The following is a 22,727-nucleotide window of genomic DNA, read 5'->3' as shown; positions in this document are numbered from 1 at the left end:
AAAGTACCCACGTTGACCGTGTTAGATTCCATGGGAAAAGCAAAAGGGATTAGACTAAATTTCAGTGCACTTAACATCTAGCAATTTTAAATATACTAGACAAATTTGGATGGGGAAAGGTACTGGTATTGAACAAAAGATCTTGCTTCACTGAAACCACTGATAACACCATTGGTGTCCCTCTGAGTCAGAAGTCTCTGTCTCTCGTGTGTTCTTCTCATGCCTTTCCCTCCTGCCCAAAGGATCATCCTAGACTTCAGTGTAATACACACACCAGACCATCTTGAGATTTCCCATAACAAAAGTTAACTATATACAAGCTTTTTTTTTTTTTTTCTGTTGAGGTCCCCTCACTTTGACAACTTGTCTACTTGGAAAAGGTCAAAATATGTCTAGATGAGTTCTACCATGGCCACTTCACTCAGAAAAGTGCTCATTTTGGCTGAATCAAACTTTGGAAAGAAGGGTGGCTCTCACTGCAGCCTAGAAAAGAGATTTTACTATCATCACAGACAGCTCCAAGCTGCCTCTCATCTTTAGATTTATCCAGGAGTCAGGCTCCGTTCCAAGAGTTCAAGTTGTCCCCTCCCCAAATTCTTATTATGGTCTGCTCTTGTTTCATAGAAACACTAGACCTACCCTTGTCAATGAATATCGGGCGTCCTTTTTCCTGAGATACACTAATACTTCACAAGTCTCATAATTCAGTCCCACTATACACTTGTGGCTTGAAGTTACAGAAAGGATAAATGCACAGCAATGGCTAGTACTATCTTTAAAGAAATCATCCGCCTCTCACAAATCTCTTTTCTGCTCGCGTATATTGGCTAAATGTGGTTGCTGGATAAGAATCAGAGAACCTGTTGTCGATCATTGCTGAGCAAGTCCTGCTAATATGCTTTTAGAACCTCCCTTTAGAATGTCACGGACACTCCCTCACTTTGGGGCTTCAGCCAATATTTTGCACTGTTATTAAAAAGTTTGGCATTTTGTTTTGCTTTAGAGTAGGACTAAATCTCTTTAAAAAGGAATTCGTTTTAGAAAACATACTAGGAGGTTTGCAAATGAACCTATCCAGAAAGATTTATAACTCACAATTCAGGAAAAACAGAGAGGTTAGGTACAATCTTTTCCATCAAAGACATTATAATTGAAAACTAACAGAGGAAGGCAGGCACCGTAAGTCAAAGGAAACAAACCAATCTTTTCATTGATTTATGTACAAAATTCTTATTGAACCCCTAAAGTAAAGATCATGACTGAAGTGAGTACAGAGTCTACAGATAAGACTCAACTCATTTACCTCATATCGTTCATACATATGGGATGTTTTATATTATAAATATTTTATATTATAAATATACCTATAATATACCTGTTAGGTACATATATATATATATATATATATTATATATATATATATTATATATATATATATATATATATATATATATATGATAGGTGTATATATATATAGAGAGAGAGAGAGAGAGAGAGTCATCAGTCCATCCGTGTGTGGGAAGGATTGGTTTTCCAGGACCAATACCAAAATCAACAGATGCTCAAGTCCCATAGTAGGCCTTTCATATGTACAGACTCCGCATACACAGATTCAACCCACCACAGATCCTAAAAATAGTACATGATCCACAGTTGGTTGAATCTGTGGATGTGGAACTCATTGATACGGAAGGCCAACTGTGTACTTATTGAAAAAAAAATGTATAAGTGGACCTGTGCAGTTCAAACCCAGGTTGTTCAAGGGTCGAATATATATATAGTGTTTTGGTATCAGCCGTGTATAGTGTTTATATACATATATAAACACCCCAGGTTTGGTTGTTATTTACTAGAAGGACTCAGCATATAGTCATACTCAAGGCTATAATTTATTATAGTGAAAGGATAAAGCAAAATTAGCAAAGGAAAAAGTGTATGGGACATGCTATAGACTGAATATTTGTATTCTCCCCAAATTATATGTTGATGCCCTAACTGCCAATGTGATGGTGTCTGGAATTAGGGGTTTCGGGAGGTGATTAAGATTAGATGAGGTCATGAGAGTAGAATCCTGGTCTGATGGAATTAACACCCTTATAAGAAGAAATACCAGACAGCTCTCTATGTCTCTATCTATCTGTATCTATATCTATATCTATATATCTATATATCTCTCTCCATCTCTATCTCTCTATATATTTATATATCTCTCCCCCATGTGAGAGTATAATGAGAAGGTGGCCAACTACAAGTCAGGAAGAGAGTTCTCACCGGAACCCAACGATGCTGGCACCCATCTCTGAGATTTCCAACCTTCAGAACTGTAGTAATTTTCTGTTGTTTAAGCTACTCTGTCTATGGTACTTTGTCATGGCAGCAAAAGCTAACCAATGAAGTGCCTTTTCAGAGGAAACTAGGTACAAGCTTCAAAGAATCCTCTTCCAATTGAGTCACATAGTATGTGCTTATTTCCTCCAGCAATGAGCTGTGACAACATGTGTAAAATGCTGCCTACTAGAGAAACTCATTAGGGTCTCAGTATCCAGGATTTTATGGAAGCTGGTCCTGTAGGCACCCTCTGCCTTGCATGTTCCAAAATTCCAGATTCCCAGAAGAAAAGCAGGTGTTCAGTATAAACCATATTGTCTGTACAAATAGTCTAGTCATACTAAGCCATTCTATTTAGTTTTGAGAATGGTAGGAACCCGCCCTAAATCTCAGATGCCAGCCAAGGGCTGATCTAGCAAATGGGTATTTTGAAGAAGAGCAGTCTCAAGCCTGCTATGTTAACTCTTTTCTGCATGTAGCCCAATCTGGGTTGCACCAGGTAGAGAAAACTAAGGAATTCTACAGAGGAAGAAAAGTAAATGTTGAAAGATGAAGCTTTGAATGGGCCACTGAATATAAGAAAGAAACATTGCAGCATCAAATTTCTGAGAGCTTGAGGAACACTGACAGTTAATGTAGGTTTTTGGGGGCTACCCTTGAGAAGATGCCTGCGGTGAAAGCCAAGACTGCAGCATTACTGGAACTTGACTGGTAACTGGCATTCGATGAAGAGTTTGACAGGAGAGAAATTGCCAGTGAGACATATGTGGAGTGTGAGACCATCTGGCATAAGAAGTTGAAAAGAATTTTAGTTTTGTAATAATATGAAAATATTATTTTCAAAAGTCAGTGCAGAGGGAGACCAAGGAAGGAGACTCAGAAAGCCAGGCAATAAACAAGGACATGTAGTTGGGACTCACCTTACTTGGTGAATAAATCTGGGTTATTTTAGCCTCAACCCAGGACTTTCAAGGAGCCTGACAGCTTCCCTCCAACCAAGATTCTCCATCATTGTTAGAATAATTCAAGTGGAAAAGGAGAAAGTCTTAACACACAAACACCTACCCTACCTACCTACCTACACACACACACACACACACACACACACACACACACACACCTGTTTGTAGCATGAGTTTAAGATGGTGTCTTATCTCATTAAACTGGGTAAAGCAGACAGCCACAGAGCAAAGCAGATTGTTATGTTGGTGGCCACATTAAAGCAAGTAGAAATTGGAACACTGCTAACTTCACCTTCTACAATTATCACAGAGGCATGTAGAAAATTGGCCCAGAACACAGTGAGGAGGTTGAAAGTTGCAACATAAAAAAGACAGGCAAGAAAAATTCCATTCCTTATAAACTTTTATATTCTGATCACCCTGGTCTTGGAATGGCATAATTTTCATGAATTAATAGATTCATTAAGTTAGTACAATGCCCTAAGGCAGGGAACTCTAGCCTCAGGGATATTTCATGATGAAGGCTGTGAATGAAGACTGTGGACAGTGGAGAAAAAAGAGGTGTTCTAGTATTGGATTCTCTATTCTAATGCTTTCCAAACAAAGGATTAATACTGAAATCTGATTTAGGGAACACATAAGCTGCAGAGGACATTTAAAAAAATGCAAATCTCAGGAGAGTTTTGCAGCCTTTCATACCTAGAGAATGTTCTTTCTAGGGCACCATGGTATAAAAACCTACGTATTTGGTCTTTCTCCTTGTTTCCTGACACAGAGCTCCTAAAACCCTCAGAATTCCCTGAGTGATAGGAGCATCTAATGTTATTGATAAAGAGCCCTTTATAACACCTGAGTTTATGCCATATGGATTAACTCATGGTGGGACCCCTAGATAACTCCAGGAATTGGGTTGGTCACCAGGAAGACCAATCACATGATTGGAGGGTTGGAACTTTCAGCCCCACCCTCTGACCTCTGGAGAGCGTAGGGGGACTAGATACTGGATTATAAAAACTTTTGACCAATGAGATTTGGAGAGCTTCTGAGTTGGTGAATACATCAATGTGCCGGGAAGGTGTATTACTAGGTGAAACTCTGCACCCCCCATACTCCATACTTTGTCCTATGGAACTCTTCCATTTGGCTGTTCCTGAGTTGTACCCTTTATATTAAACAATAATTGTAAATAGAGCACCTTCCTGAGTTCTGTAAGTTGTTCTAGAGAATTGTCAAACCTGAGGAACAGGTCATGGAAATCCTCAAATCTATGGTTGGTCAGATAGTAGTATGAGTCGCCTGGGACACCCATTTACACCTGGTGTCTGAAGTGGGAGCAGTCTTTTAGGACTGAGCCCTTAGCCTGTGGGATCTGGGTTCCATATATATATCATAACCATGTGGAACATGTAAAACATATATGTTAAATAGATAGGTAGATAGATAGATGAATAGATAGATAGAGACAGATGATAATCATATTGCCATAAAGTTATCTAAAATATACCCCCTCTTAGTATTGTATTTGAGTTCTTGTTGCTCCACATTCTCACTGATACTTGATACTATCTATAGTTTTCAATTTAGCCATTTAGTTGAATAGTAGTAGCAACTTGTGGCTTGAATGTATACTTCCCTGATGACTAATAAGTTTGAACCATATTTCTAATGTTCATTGGACTTTTGAATCTTCTCTTTTGCAAAGTGTTTAAGTCTTTTGCCCATTAAAATAATTTGGTTACCTGGTTTTCTGTGATTTGCAGAAATTATTATTTTGGCAATGAGATCTTTACTAGCTATATGAATTATGAATATCATTTTCTACCTTGTAGTTTAATTTTCACTCTTATTGGTGCCTTTTGATAAATCAGAGTTCTTAATTTTAATGTAGCTTGATTTGTCTTTTTTGCAAGTTTTACATCCTTTTTAAAAAAATTATTGTCTGCTCCAAGATCAAAAAGTTGTTGACATGTATTCAGATCACAGTCATTTTCACACTTCACTGAAGTATCACCACTGTTATAAATTAGGAGACATCATATGATTTGTTGTACTTCCAGAACCTATATCCTATCCATATTGGTTTTTCTTTTATTCTTTCATCTGAACACAATGTGTTAAGTATAGCTTTATAGCTTATTGTAGAATTACATTTGCTACTATAATATCCCTAGGTTGTTCTTCTACTAGAAGATTACTTTGTCTTTTTTGGCACTTTGCATATCCGTATGAATTTGTAATATGTTTACTAACTTCTGAGAAAAAGCCTATGAATATTTTGATTGGTATTGCCAATATATAAATAAATTTGACATATTTACAATATTGAGACTTCATAAATGTTTATTTTAGGCATCAGTAATTTTTAAAATATTTTATAGATTTTAGTATGAAGTCCTTACAAACTTCTGTTTGATTTATTCTTAGATATGTGATTTTTTTTGTTGCCTTGTAAGTGATATCACTTCTTAAATTTCCAATTGTGTTGTTCTTTTTCTGTAGAAATACAATTTTTTGATATTGATCTTGGATCCGATAGCACATTCACTAATTTAGTGAAACAATTCATAGAATATTTTAGAGTTTTTAGTTGTCATGTTATCTTCAAGAAAAAAGTTTTAGTTCTTTACTTTCAGGTTTTATCATCGTATGCCTCTCTCTTTTTTCCTTGCTTATGTTCAGACTCCCTATTAAAATATAAAAGTAGAAATAGTGAGTGTTCTTTTCCTCTTCCCCCTCTACAAGTTTTCAACTTTTTAAAAAAGATCACTGAATATATATACCCTCTATGTTTTCTGTAGATATTTCTTGTTGTTTTAAAAATTTCTCTTTTTGTCCTAGTTTACTAAAAGATTTTTCATGAAAGAGTGTTGAATTTTAGTCAAATGCTTCTTTTTGACTTCTGTTGATATATATATATATATATATATATATATATATATATATATATAATTTTTTCTTTCTCGACTGTTCTTGACAGGATATAGAATTCATGGTTTGGTCAGCCTCATAAAAGTAGATAGGAAAGGTCACCTTCAATGTTTTTCTGTTTTTCAGAGACTTTGTGCAAGATTAGAGTTATTTATTTTTAAATATTTGGAAAAATTTACTACTAAAGCCATCTGGTTCTAGAGTTTCCTGTGGGAACTTTTTAAAATAACAAATTTAATTTCTTTAGCAGGTGCTTCACTACTAAGATTTTATATTTCACCTCTTCAGTAAATTGTAATTTGTGGAGGCACTTATTCATTTTAACTAAATAATAAATTCCTTTGCTAGAAGTTGTTCATAGTGTTTTTTTGTTATTTATACTATAGATCTATATTTATGCCATCTTTTCCATTTTTATTTTTGTTATTCTGGTTTTTTTTTCTCTTTTTTGCCTTGATCAATCTTGTTAAGGATTAACAAATTGATTAATATGTTCAATCTTTTCCAAGTTCTAACTTTTCACTTTATTTTTTCTATTCTACAGTATTTTTCAAATTTCCTTCATTTCTGTTTTCATTTTTATTATTCTTTTCTTTTTTCCATGCTCCTCCTTCTTGAGACACAAAGTTAAATTGTTGATTTTCACCCATTCTTCTTTCTCATATATGCATGTTAGGCTATAAGTTTTTCTTTAAATATTATTTTATGTCTCACAAGTTTTGATCTGTTACATTTTATTATAATTCAATTCAATAATTTTCTGATTTCTATGCTGATTCATTCCTTGATCCATGTGTTGTTTAGGAATGTATTAGTTAATTTTCAGGTAGTACATCTTTTTCTAGTATAGTTTTATTGCTGATTTCCATCTTAATCCCATAATTAGAGAACATACTTTGAATTATTTCAAATATTTTAAAATTTCAACATATTTCAGTATTTTAAATTTTGTTGAAGCTTTGTTATAGTTCACCACGTGGTTGATTTTGATGAGCCTTACTTATGCACTTGAGAAGAAAATAAATTCTATTGTTGTTGGGTGAGGGTTCTACATATATATGTCAGTTAGTTCATGTGTTAATTGTGATGTTCAGAAACTTTTTTGTCTTTCCTTATTTTTGAATGATTTTCTATCAATTGTGAAAAGATACTCCAGATAATTGAAGTCAAAAAATTCCAGATAGATATCATTTAAATGAATTTTTAATATTGTTTCACGTTATTCTAAATTGTATCCATCTTTGGGAGGATTCAGTTGAGCAACCTATGTTTTGGTCATTGAAGTAATCCTTGAATGGATGACAGTAATCCATTTATAGCATAAGTTTATACTAAACACACATATTGGGCAGCTTTCCAGAATATCCCATTAATCCTTTTTTTTAAAATAATAAAGTGTTTCCAATAAATGCAATCAAGTGAAAACACGTTTCTTTCATAGATAAATATTATTTTTTAATCTAACACTATAGCATTTTGTAGATGTATATGTTTAAGTGGTAAGGGAGTATGATATTTTGATAAGATCTATCTTTATATTTCAACATTTTGAAAAAACCCTTTAAATATTCTTTCTTGCTAGTTATCCTATGAATCACAGGATGATTTTCTTATTTTTAATTATTTTCCTAACCAAATATTCTTAGATTATATTTGGGGTTAGCAACTCGTCAAAAAAGGAGAGAACAAATTCTTTTAAAAAATGTAATCCCTAAATTAGACAGGGGAATCTGGTAGCCTAAGGGCAAAATTTAGCCCTTAGACATTTTTTGTTTGATCCATGGAATTTTTTTAAACGTCAATATTTTTAAATTGAGAGATGTTATATAAAAATGGTAATGTTAATTCTTTTGAAATTTTAGAAATTTGACAAAATCAATGCCATAATTTTCTCAGCACCCTACAGCCTCCGGTTTTGGAACAAGCGTCTTTATCCTAGTAGCTTCACCCTCTTAAGTTTCCTGCCTGGAAAATGTAGAGGGATATTTGTGAGTCCTGCCATAAATAATATTCTGTGATCTTAAGCATCCTAATAATCATCATTCAGCCCACATCTTGTCAACTGAAGTGTGTTTGGGGGTGCTGACTGGGTGGTGAATATTGTAGGTCACTTTATGGGGTTGGCCAAAAAGTTCGTTCGGATTTTTCATACCATCTTACGGGAAAACCCGAATGAACTTTTTGGCCAATCCAATATAATAGAAGTTGTGGAGAGCAATTGGCAAATAACATGCAAAGGAATATGCATCAGATTTGTAAAATCAGTTGCTTGGAGGTTATTCTAACAAAGTTGTTTACTGAAATTTTAGTTAGGTTAAAGTTGTATCTGAGAGTTTTTAATTAAAAAAATATTAAATACAGATGAATAACACAACCCTAGTAGTGGTGACATGGCATCAGAAATAGTAGTAGCGATAGACAACAAACCTAGACAGAGAGACTGGGATCTAATTATTGCCTTTAAGGAGTCTTCCTCTTGTCTCCAATCTCCAGATCTTTGAAGCAGAGGAACAAGAGAGAATTCCCCACAATGAGCAATATATGTACATGTTATGTGAGTTACCCGCAGTGACCAGGAAGTTCAGTGCTCAAAATCCAGGGTCTATGCCACATAACGCCATTTAATGTTAACAGAACTTAATGGTAGTTTCTGGAATAATGACAATCATAAAAAAAGTGCCATTTTCTGGAATCAGAATATTAGTTTAGAGGGAACCTGAAGGAAAACTGACTTGATCATAAGTTTCTAAGCCATGTGAAATCAGAGGTTATGACATCATTCTGCCTGGAAATATTGTTAATCCAACTGTTTAAGATAGGGATGTATTTTCAGAGAGGAAGGGGTTAAGCTTCCCAGCAGCTATGGCAGATTAAATAGCTATTGACATTCATTTTTAAGGTGAGAAATAATTCACTGTGGAAGCTATTTGCTTCTTTAGGTACAGAGACACATCTAGGACAATTGAATTTGAATGTATACCAAAACTGAAAGAAAATTAGTTGCCTGATTTCTCTGAATCCATGTACATTCTGGGATGTGCTTTGTCTGAACAAAATCGAGTAGCAATATTTTAAATACCAGCAGGTCTCTCTTCCACTAAGAGACCAAGTCATGGTTTAAATATAAGATGGAAAGAAACAATTGAAAAGAGTGTAAAGTTTAGATAACTAGACAGAAAGCTGAAACACAGAAGAGGGTTTCTTTTTTTGGACCTTATGAGTAAATATCTTTCCTAAACCAATGTGATTAAATTTATCTGCCAGGAAAGAAAAGAATAAAAAATGCCTAGTACCACAACTTTTGAACAACACTATAGTGATCTTTGGATAACAGTACTCATGTAGCTTAAAAATTCACTGGAATACATAGTTTCTTCCACCTTGATTTCATATAATTCACCAATATATATACATAGGAAAAGTTTTTATGATTTACCAGGACTGTATTTGCTCACCCAAAGATTCTCTGGATGAACTATTGAAGGTTTCCACAGATGCCTGCATCTTATTCTTCACCTACCTTGAACTTCCAAATTATTCCCTGTGAAGAAATACTATGAAAACATACACAGATGGCCTTGAAACTTAAATATATAATTTGAATCCCCCCCCATCTAGAAAAAGAAATAGTTCTGGTTGAAGCCTAGGATGGCTAGTTATCCAAGGTCTACTTTGTAGCTTTACTTAGAGCCCATTAAATTCAATATAGACAGAATTTTAAAACTAATACCAAATAAAGGCAAATGACATAATTTTAAGCATTTAAGAGAACTCATCAAACAGTTTCTACTGTCATACTCAAGCACATTCTCATTCTAGGACAATTATTCTTTAGGTCTTCCTGTTTTTAGTTTTGTTATTGTTAAACAAATCTAAAAACAGGAAGACAAATACTGAAGGTATACAAATACTAAAGGCAATTGCAAAATGAGTAAGTATTCCTCTAACCTAACTCTAAGGAAAATAATTTATTGGGATACAACTTCATTTTCATATGAGAAGTTTTCATTAATTTTTTTGGGCCTTTGACATGTGAACATGTTGGGAAAAGGATGTGGAGCCTGGGGGAATATGTCTACAATAGTGCAAGGGTGCCTTATTATAATATTTTTATGGAGTTTCCCATAGCGTCTTCCCTTCTAGTCTTTAATCAACATTCTATTTGTATCATACTAACATTATTATCCCTTGACATGATGAAATTTGATGGCTGCTCTTTTAATCAACATTTGAAGATTTTTTGGTACTTAATGCTTTATCATGTATAGCTTTGAAAATCTACACATGCCCACAGTTGACTTTTAAGACATTTTAGTAGGAATAAATGTATTCATTCAACCAACATTTATTGAGATCTTATAATGTGTCATGAACAAAGGTAAAAAGAACTGGAAGAGCTAGAAAAATAATCAAACAACAAATACAAAAATTAAATATACAATTGGTATCATACAGGTAAGAAGTAGTATTCATTCACCTCATTTTTTACAGTTGAGCAGAAATTAACATGGGAAAGAGGTGGAGGGACTGTTCCTGGAGATAAAGATACAGAGGCGTTAGGAGAATGGAGCAACCTTAGAGAATACCAAATCAACTGCTATGGCTGGAGCAAGGGTGTGGGTGGTGGATTGCTGAGATATGGGTTAACCAGGTCATCTGAGACCAGATCTCGAAATACCAGGTGAAAAGCTGTATACAGAAGCTATTGAATAATTTAAATGAGAGTAACCAAATAAGAGTGTTTTGTTTTTGTTTTTTTGTTTGTTTTTTGGCTGCAACACGTGGCATGCAGGATCTTAGTCCCCGACCAGGGAGGGAACCCGTTGCCCCCCAGCAGTGCAAGCACAGAGCCTTAACCACTGGACCGCCAAGGAATTCCCAAGATTGTATTTTAGAAAAATTATTCCAGCAGCTGTCGTAAGCATGGATGAATCGAGGAGGGAGAAACAACAGGTAGAGAGAAATGAGGCAGTGATAAAGGGGATCAGGAGAAAGTAAGAAATATATTATAGGGATAACAAGTAGAATAGAAAGGATTTGGATGTGGAGAAGAAAGAGAAATATAAAAGATTTCTTGTGCAGATAAGCTCACTGGGTTTAGCTGAATCTCTCTGAGACAGAATACAAAGGAGGAGGACTACATTTTGGACGGAAGATAAGGATACTGGTTTTAGATAAATTAATTGAGATTTCAGTATGGTTCCCTAAATTGATAATTAATCAGTTGTGGTATTCAAAATATTTAATAACCGATACAGCAAAGGCTACGGTTAATCAGGGTAGATGTTGGCGAATTCCCTGGAGTAGGGTCCTAGAGGCTCCCTGACATGCTGGACACTGGGGAAGGGAAAAGGGGCTTAACTGTGGATGGTAAGAAGGTCTATCATACCCAGGTTGGAGCAAGGATCCCCAGTCCAAACAAATGATAATTAAGGGTATGGGACAGCAGCTTTAAGTAGCTCATATAGTGTATTTCACATGTCTGCAGCCATACCAGCGCACCAGGATGAATATCAGTCCCGGATATGTGGACTTGCAGATTAGGAGAACAATCTGTATTAGAGGCAGATGTTCGGGAGCCTTTTCCCTTTGCACTAGTGACCAAAGTCCTTTATATGAATAGAATTTCTACTCTTTCTATTGTATTATTCAATAATGCTTTTACTCAATTTCTCACAGGCTTATTTCCCAAAGAACAGGGGATATTCCTTTCTCCATGCCTTGCACTAAATTAATTAAATGGTTCTTTTATATAAAAGTGTCAAAGAAAGAATAATAACAAACTCCCCCCAAAGACTTATTCATAGGGAGTTTTAAGCAAGTTTCTTTTAATTTTCTACTTGGGTTAATCATTAGACTAGATATCATCTATTTTGGCTTAATAACTTCTTTTCTTTTTCTTCCATTTTTAAGAATAAAAGCTGGGATATCTGTACTCACAGCATGCCTCAGAGTGTCAAGTAGTGAGGAGTCTTAGATTTTACCCTCCTTGCAAGCTAACAAGTGAGGCTGCTGTTGTTTTATGGATGCTAGCAGAAGGCATGACACTCCTGGGTCAAATAATTTTATTAATCACAACAATTCCAGTAGCCAGAATATCAGCATTTTTCTTGAGCAAGTTCCTCAAGCTGCAGTTCCCACAGGGCATGGCAAAGACGGCCAGGTTAAGCCTGCACATGAGTGAATTTTTTAATAGGAGAGAAACTCTGAGCTTAGGAAACCTAATCTTTTATCATAGATATTAAGCATGATTTCTCTTTGTTCTAGACATAGACACTATTTTACTGTATTGGGCAATTAACAAATCTGCTGTTTGTGTTGAAGGGAGATATTATTTCTATCTTTCAAGGCTCTTTGCTGTGTGAACATCATTGAAAGTAACCATGTCCAAGATATGCAGGAAAATAAGAGATCCATAGAGGATTGTCTCCCAAAAATACCTGCCCCTCATTTTTTACAATCTTGACTTCTGGGAAATTTTCTCATAAGAACACCTCTCCATTGACTCTTTTGGTTAACTAGACAGTCAGTGGCTGGGACAAAATCTGTTCCATTTTTCTCCTTCCTCATTTAACTTAGGCTGTTATCAATATGACTCCAAGCAGCAGGATGAGGCCTGCCTGTGGATTTCAAAGATGCCCTGGCATCCTGGTCTCGACTGGCTGAACAAATCCCATAAATCATCAGTGTCTACGTTAGAAAGCCATGTGCTATTCTTAGGTTTCTAAATTTGCCATTCCACATGGCCTGAGACATGGATCCACTACCCCAGGATTTATTACCTATTACACAGACTCCATCCTTGCATGCAAAAAAGAATTCTAGGGCATATCTGAATTCAAAACAGACCAGTGAGTTGAGGATGACCTGAAAGTCTTCCAGGGCTAGAGGAGTATTTTCTTAAACACTTGAAGGTCACTTATAACCATATCTAATGAGCAAGTCACAATGTTTTTGAAAAGGAGGCAGGTGAATACCTGGTTTCCACTCAAGAACTATAGTCAGAAGTCTCTAGTTGAGTCTGAATAATTGGGTTAGTACATGAAAGACAAGGACATTTTTATTGAACTTGCAAAGATCTACAGTGTTCCCCACTTTGGCCTGAGTGGTCCATGGTAGTATATTCAACCAAGTGGTCATTATCTTTTATGATCTAGGACTATGCTGATTTAACATGAAAATCTAGGTAATTTACCTGGAAATAAGTGTGAATTCCCTAGGCTCCCTTTTGTCCGGGCTGTCCCTCAGAGTATATACCAGAGGCTGACCTGAGGTTGCCTTTAGGGGAAAGAATGAAGCACCATACACAAGAATGGTAAGGACGGGAACCTGAAAATGGGTGCATATATCCCCAACTTGTTCATCCTGATCGTTACCCAGGAAGCAACTGAGAGTAGATTATCCCATTCTGATTACAGTCTCATTCAGTGACAAAACTTCCCTACTAAGATACGTGAACAAAAAGGAGCTAACATGGTAGTCAGAAAACGTTTTACATCAACTTTGGAAGAGACGTTTCTAATATGCAAACATACCAGTTGTCTGTAAATGGTAAAGAGTATGGAAGATCCATTGAATATCTTGAAAATCATTTATTGTTAAGTGGTTTTTGTGACAAAAGCTTACCATTATCAGATTTCAAATGGTCCAGAGACTGAAAACATGGCACATATTATTTTCAAGGGCTGAGTTGGTATGGCAGAGTCAGCAGATTGGACTACAGCAGCAGCCCTCTAACCTAAAAAAGGGTCAACAGCAGTAATACATGACATTTCTAGCTCCTGGGGTCTCCTACACTATGTGCGTTGGGTCTTCCAAGTATAAAGGCAAATGGAGGCTGGCAGCTATTACATAAAGAACTCCCATGAACTTGACTTCTCTCATTCTAGTACATTCATAATTTCAGCCTCCATCATGTTCTTTCCCTATTTAGCATGCATGTTAATTTGCTAGGGCCCTGTAACACAATACCACAGACTGGATGGCTTAAACAACAGAAATTTACTTTCCCACAGTTCTAAAGGCTAGAGATTCAAGATCAAGGTGCCTCCAGGTTTAACTTCTTCTGAGGCCTCTCTCCTTGGTTTGCAGATGGCTGCCCTCTTGCTGTCTCTTCAAATGTTAGTCCTCTGTGCACATGCCCCTTTGGTGTGTCCTTATGTGTCCAAATTTCCTCTTCTTAGATGAACCCTAGTCAGATTGGATTAGGGTCCACCTACATGACTTCATTTCACCTTAATTACCTCTTTGAAGCCCTTATCTCCAAATACAGTCATATCCTGGGGTACTTAAGGGTAGGGCTTTTGAATTTTGGAAGGATGTGATTCAGCCCATAACAGCATGTTTCCTTAAATATTAGTGTTCTAAAATGTCCATCTCATCAGGGTTACTACTTCTCATGTGTTAGTTGCCAGCAAAATTTCCCTAACTTCCATGGAATGGACTCAGAAAAAGGAGAATTTTAGAAGCCAAGATTCAGCAAAGGAAGAAAAGGTATGCTTTGCCCAATTTATCATCCCTCAGAGGACATGTGAGGGACAGTTTTGGGCACACAAGATGGGTTTGCAATCCAGTAAAGAGACCTTCTTAGAGTAAGCAATCTGATCCTTGGGGAAACACACGCAAGTTACAGATTTGGGTGCCAGGCTGCCTGGATTGGCTTCTGGCTGCTTTCAAGAGTTGTCTTAAAATAGAGACATCTTTGAAATTGAATCTCTCTCAGTTCCACAGGAGAGTGAGAGATGACCCTGAGGTAGAGTCTCATAAGCCTCCCGTCATCTCTTGTTCAGAGGGGATCACGAAACAGTCTTCTAAGACTCAAACAACAATGTTTCAATCTTTGCCCCCATGGCCTATGGAGATACGTATCACGTTGTCAGGGCACCACGGTAGCGCCATTCTCCTCCAGATGCCCTTGGATCATTGCCCATGCGGCCCATGGTAAAGATTCAGGGTCATTTTCAGAAAATCCTACTTTTTGTAACAGATATAGTACTTTGTGATAATCAACATCTGTCTGATTCTTATGCAAGAGGAATGATTTCTGGGTATCGGTTTGATTGCAAGATGGAACTTGTATATTCTGTAGACATAATTTGATCCCAGAGTAGTAAAATAACTCATTTTAAGAAAAAAAAATTAAGTTTAAGGTTGAAGACAGAGATGCATTAATGGGGATTGCCTGTTATTTCTGTCTTTGATCTTACTGACCTTAAACATTCCTGACAGGAATTTGGTCATTCTATGAGAGGTTACTCGGGTCCTTTGTGAAAAAAAAGTTCTAGCAGATGTTTTAAATTTCAAAACACCACAGTGCTTTTTAAGTCATTTTGCACTTAAATTATTCAATGTGGGCAGCTAGTTGGAGCCATCTCACTAATGGCGTATCTATGAGTTGTTTTCCCTCTTTCATGTAAATTATGGCCATTGTAATGATGGTTTAGGTCACTTTAGGTGTCTGGAGGCCAGAAACTTTGAAAGAAACCCAGGATATTTTAAAAATGGAAAAGCTCTCTTCTCCATTTCACTCTAATACGAAAAAATATGAGATTGGCACCATCATACTGAGATTAAAATAGACTCATTCAAAAAAATGCCTTTTTTAGTTGTGACATGTATATTATCTGATTTTTCAAAATGTGAGAAGCATAATCTTATTTCCTGCCATAACAGCATGTGATTTTTAAAAATATATATATTCACACAGATAAATTAATGTCATTAGCCAAATGATCATATAATTTTAGTTCATCACCTTTGCAAGTTGAGAAAGAAAATACATTGCATCATAATACCTTTCACTGAAACATTGCAAAAATAGACAGTTTTAATAAGCAATAGTGCTCAAGAGACATGAAAATAGAGTACTAAGAGTCAGTTTGGGAATACACAATGAAGATTAGTCACATTGCTTATTCAGTATCATACTCCGTAGCATCTAACTAAATCTGTACTATATTTGGCATTAACAGCCCACAGTAGAAAAAGAAGAGAATCATTTAACAGTGGGAGGTGATCTGTCTTGTGTATCTAATACAGCAGTTTCTAATGTGGGGAGCAAGGTTGGAGGGGGTCTACAATTTGGTCCAGTGAGGTGCTCAAGGAAGGTGTTTGACATTCCACTCACACTTATTCTATCTCTTTCACTTTATTTGCATTTTGGATCTTTTAATTATGTTTGCTTATTAGCACTACATGAACATAAGTTATATAGTCACACATGCATATATAATTTAAAGAAATATAAATACATTAACTGTGTGTAATTATTTTTGCTCATGCAGATGAGAAAACAAATAAATTTAAGAACAAAAGGGATAATATATTCCTCTTTTACGCAAATCATTAGGTTATTCTTCATTTTATGCCTAGAGTAAAAAAGGCAAAAAATATCACATGACTTATATTACTGACAATTGAATATTCAAAAATATTTCAATGACACAAGATATTGATAACAACCAACAAGCTCAAAAACCAATTGTTAAAACAAACTCAATGACTCTGCAAAAAATCATATTTCAGAATAATATGTGTTTGTGTCTTATTGCCACTGTAACAAATTACCATAAATTTAGTGGCTTTAAACAACACATATTTATTCTGGAAGTTACAAGTCTAAAGAGGGTCAGCAGGACTGTGTTCTCTGAAGCTCTAGGGGAGATTCCATTTCCTTGCCATTTCCAGCTTCCAGAGGCCACCTACAGTCTTTGGCTCATGGCCCTCTTCCCCCGATTTCAAAGCTGGAAGTGTAGCATCTGCAAATCTCATTTTCTGCCCCTCTGCTTCAGTAGTTGTATTGCCTTCTATCAGACTCGAACTCCTCCCATGGCCCTTCTATATGGACCGTTGTGATTACAGTGGGACCACTTATAAAATCCAGGATAATTTTCCCATCTCAGAATCTTCAACCTGATCACATCTGCAAAGTCTCTTTTCCTACTTAAGGTAACAGTGACAGATTCTGGGGATTAGGACCTGGACATCTCAGGAAGCCATTATTCAACTTACCACACATATAAAACATTTTTAGCTTCCTAAGCTCTTTCTAGTCAAAAAAAGTTTCACTTAGTACTGATATCCACTCAAAAATATGTCTTTACTCTCTTCATACTGTTAATTTCTTGAAGAAGAAGGAGGAGGAACAGGAAGAGAAGGAGAACAAGAAATTGTATGCAAAGTCAGGTAGGGCTTAGGTTTACCCCAGATGTGGAGTCCCGCTACAATACTTAAAAGATTCCATCTAACCAGATTTATTAGACTGGGATTCAAATCAGGTAAGAGAAGTCTAGATAAGACATTTTTTCTCGTAATTCTCTCAATCTTGAACTACTAATCTTGATCATCTCTTTGCTTTTGTCTAGTATCTACCTTCAAGTAATTTTTCAAAGTGTCTGTAATTTCTGTATTCTTATATATGAGAATAATTTTGTAGCCTTCACATATGAAAGACAATTTCACTAGTTATAAAATTATCAAGGGAGCAGATCATTTCCTTCTTAATTCTGAATACATTACTTCATCATATTCTGAAAAATTATATGGTCAATATAATTTTTCTCCCATGTGTAAACTTTCCTTTACTTTTTAATTTTCTTTTATCTTAAACTCTATCAGCCAGAAACTTTCAGAACTACTTTACATGAGCATATTGAATCCTTGCAAAAATCCAGAACTGTGTGAAATCATTAGCCATTTTTAAGATTAAAAAAAACTGCGTCGTAACAGAATAACTTTCTTACATAATGTCACTCAGCATTTAAGTGCCTTATTATTCAAGATGGCTACATTATGTTGCAGTTAACAACTCCAGGAGTCCACAAAAGGTAATTTTTTAATAAAAGTCTGGTGCAGCATCAGGCAACTTTTCAAGGCAGCTGTGCTCCTTGTGTTGGCTCAGAATTCAGCTGCTTGATCTGATGGCCCAATTTGTGTTTCTATACCCAAAACTGTCGAGGAAGAAAGCACAGAACAGTCTTCACTGGCAATTAAATGACTCAAAGTGACATACACTGGCCAGACCTATATGCCAGAACCAGTCACAAGGCCCTGTCTAACTGCAAATATGGTGATAGGAGATAATCCTGTCACGTGATCTGGAGGGGACGATAATTAATTATCATTAGTTGTAAGTCGTCTTCACAAGTGTCTTCCACAATGGCAGAACAGCATTTCAAGCCCGGACGGTCTAGCTCCAGAGTACTCTCAACCCATAAGTTAAACTGCTTGGCAGCATGTGTAATTTTTATTTATTTTTATAATTTAACCTGTATCAGGATTTATTCAATTAATTGAAAATTTTTATTTGTATCTACTAAGTGCCTGGCAATGTTCTTGGAGCTGTGAATACTGCAGTAAACAAAGTCACTGGCTTCATGGAGCTTAAATTCTAGGCACTGGTCTTTTCTTACTGTGAGGATTCCTTTCAATCTGTCTCCAGATTGAAAATACAGTCTTTTTGATTTTACTTCTGTCCTTCTTTTTTTTTTTTCCTTCCTTCTTTTCTTATATACTTTTTTTCTTCTCTTAACCAGTTTTATCAATTCAATATCCCCATCAGGGGTGCAACATACCATTATTTTATACTTTACTATGAAAGTAAAAGTCCTGTCAATTAAACTGTGAGATTTGCTATAAGCCTCTTCCTTATTTTAAAAACATCAACATGTAGAAAAATAAGATATTAGAATTTAAGTACAGTATCTCTTGAATTATTACTTTGTTCTAATTTTTCTTTATTCTAACTAAAATAGCTATAATTCTTACTTTGGCTCTCGGTTTTTTTTGACTTAATATTTATGAATGTCTATCTTTCCTTCATGTCTTTTGACTTCCCTTAAATTTGGTCAGAGGGCATCAGTGTGTCCTATAATTTAAAGTTCTTGGCCAATTCTCTTTTTAAATTGATTTACTTAGAAAGTTTTTGCCATTCTATCTTATTTTACCCATCTTCCTTTTTATCTTGTCTGATTTTTGTTTTACTCCTGTTTCAAATACATTTTTAGGTACCTGCCCAATTTTCAAATACCTTCTTTCCTAAAATTATAGGCCTCTGTGGTAGACACCGATTAGATCATACTGCAAGAAGAACATACTGTTCACCTTCAGGGAAGAGAGTTATCATTCAGCCGCCAGCTGTCAACACCAGGGTCAACCTCGGCTGTCTTGTTTCAGGTCATGATTTTTCTGGGACAAGCCACCTCTGGTGACAGAGTGTAGCTGGAGTGTAAATGCCTGGCCAGATCAGCCCAAAGGCAGACTAATTTCATGAACAATATTTGCTCCAAAATTTGCCAGAGCTTTGGTGAGCCTGCATTTCTGTTCAGTTTATCCCTTTTCACAATTCTGCTTCATCTCCTTTCCTTTCAAAAATATTGATCCCTAATGAATATCTTGCACTCTAAGTTGTATATCAGTGTGTGTAATCCAGAAGAATCATCCTGCCACACAAACAATATACATTTAGAGTTTGGCCCCAGGGTTATATTAACTTTCACACCCCTGTCACCTCTGTCATAATATTGTCTGAGGAAACCTAGACCATTAGAAAGTCTTGCAGAATATCACATTGATCCATTATATTGATAAGATCATGCTTATTGGGCTGAGTGAGCTAATACACTGGTGGGCTTGGTAGGACATATGTGAATATTCAGCGACCTACCATGTCAGTAAAACTTTTAAATGTATAGTGGTCAAGGGCATCCCCTCCAGTGTAAAAGGTAAATAATTACATCTTGTAATTCCTACCATCAAGAAGGAAGTATGATGACTGTTATGGCTTTTGGGTACTAGAGGCAACACATTCCACACCTGTGAATATTTTTATGGTTCATATACTTTTGATGTGAAAGGTTGCCAACTTTAAGTGGGGTTCAGAGAGGGAAAAGGGTCTGCAGGTTATCTAGGCTTCAGAGGAAGCAGTATTGCCATGTGGCCCGTATGATCCAACAGATCCTATAATTTAGGAGATATCCATGGAAATGTGGAGTCTGTGTTAAGACTCAGTGAGGAAATCATAATGCAGGTTCTAGGAATTCTGGAAAAAAAATAATGTTAACAGAAGCAGACATTATAAATCTTGTGAAAAACAAATCCTAGACTTGTACTAGACTCAGGTAAAGAAAGAATACCATGGAATACCATGTTATCATGAGACCAGAGCAGCCCATTCTTAAACAGATCCTATCAGATTCACCAAGTCATAAAGCCAGGTGGCTCAATACCCATCCATTTTTAAACAAGGAAATAGTACATTTGGGATTGAGCTTGAGCATGACCATAAGGCAGAAGCAAGATGTACAAGCAGGTAAACCACAATTCCATGGTTTCCAAAGTTGTTGCACTAGTGTTCTTTCTTCAACTTATGCCCAGAAGCAGGTCATTCTCATTGAACCACTTTAAGAAAACAGAAAAGAAAAAAAATGCCCATTTGGTTTATAGATGGTCTGGCTTGCTAGGTGAAAAATGGATAGTGGCTGCATTATGCTTCTTTCAGGGGTGATCTTGAAAGATAGAGTTTAGTAAAAATGCTCTCAATGGGCAGAGTTTCAGGAAAATTATCTACCTTATGTGGAACACACGGAGCTCAGGGATATCAAATATATGGTCTTACAGGCAGTTGCAAATGGCCTGGCCAGTTGGTCCTGGCCTGGAAAGAAAATTATGGAAGAATCAAGGAATTCAGGGGGAGAGGCAGGAGGATGGACATACTGGAGTGGCACAAAGGGAGGATCTTTCCATCACATGTTAGCAAACACCAAAGGACATTCCATCACAGATGTTGAATTACACAACCAAGAGAACAAAATTACTGGGTAGGATGACATCTACCAGCCTCTGCCATTGACCATCCCAGCACCAGTACAATAGGCACAGAAAAGTACTGTTCACTATGGAAATGGTAGAGACTATGCATGGACCCAGCAGAATGGACCCTCATAGCTACTGTTATTGTGAAATGTCCAGCCTGCTAGAAATAAAGAACAATGCTGAGGTCCCAGTATGGCACTATTCCTCTAGGAGACAATCCAGCCACTCACTGGCAAAATTTTGCCAGCCACTCACTGGCAAAATTTCTGCATTAATCTCTTTCCATATTGGAAAGGTCAGCAGTTTGATCTCACAAAAACAGGTGCATATTCTGGATATGAGTTTGTCTTTCTTGACCTCAGACCCTCAACAAGCACCACTATTTGAATGTTTGCAGATTGTTTATTCCAATGGCCTGAATCCCACTGAATGTCACCTGGGACCAAGGGATCCACTTTCCAGCATTTAAGTAGGCCCATGACCATGGGATCCACTGGTCAGATCACACAGTATGTCACTCAGGATCTGATGACCTGATGTACCACTGAAGCAATGGCTAATGCATACCTGAGTCATCAGTCTGGATGTAACATTCCTTGAAAATGGGATGCCATCCCCCAGGAGGCAGTATACATATTGAATCAAAGACCTTTATATGGCTTCATGTCCCAATATAAAGAATACATGGCTCCATCATACAGTAAGCTCTATCTGCTTACTCAGTTATGTTCTTTTTTCATAAAGGCTACTTTTGTCTATGAAAAAGATATTCATAATTTTCTTTGGGTTTCTGCAGTAGATAATTTTCAGACATTTGCTTTCCTCTTGCATTTTTGTGGTAATACTGCCTTGACTTCACTTTCTATAAAATTTCATAAGAATTTTTGCTTTTTTCTTCAATTTTTTTATTACAGATTAAGCAAGAAAAATTTATTCAGACTCATTATTTTTCATTAATCAAAGTGTGGGAATGTCCCTTACCTGGGCACACATTTTGCATAAGCATTGGCTATATCTCCTCTTCATATCTGGACTTGAAAGTTGGTTTATAGAATGCAGTGTTCTGTCCTATTCCTATAAGCCAACTGCATTCATAGAACACAGGTTTCCTATGCTGAGCTCCAAATAAGACCATTGCTTGGTTTTCTGATAATCTAAAATAAAGGACAACAGAATGCTGAGAATGCATTATTTCCAAGAATATTCTCATATCCACCCTGCTGAAAGTGCTTTATTTAGGATGAAAATGCTTCTAGGTTGCAATGCTGTATGCTTCTATACCCCTTTCCATATTTCTGACTCCCTGCTGCATTGATTTCCTAGAATTGCAATTCCCAAATGACTATAAAACTGTGGGCAAGAGTACAAAAACCACTTCAGAATGTATCAACTGTCAAGCATAATGGTAACTAGCCAGTTTTCCAGTTAGTAGAGACATGGGTCTCTGGGTCATATTTTAAAGTTAGAAATAAATGAAGTGTCTATGTTTCTATTCATGAGTAAGCTCAATTTCTTGAGTAAAGTGTAAGTCAGTCTATAATTACCTTTCTCAATCAGGTTCAATTATTCCTGTAGTTAGTGGAAATACTTCCAAACCTTAGTATCAATTATCTCAGGGTTTCACTCTGCTGATTTTGTATTTTATTTTATCTCATTTCTTTCATTCATTCACTTGTTTACTTATTTATTTTCAGCTCG

The sequence above is a fragment of the Balaenoptera borealis genome (assembly GCF_965194805.1).
Source record: "Balaenoptera borealis genome assembly, chromosome: 5".
NCBI classification, from domain to species: Eukaryota; Metazoa; Chordata; class Mammalia; order Artiodactyla; family Balaenopteridae; genus Balaenoptera; species Balaenoptera borealis.
This window is presented reverse-complemented; position numbering follows the sequence as displayed.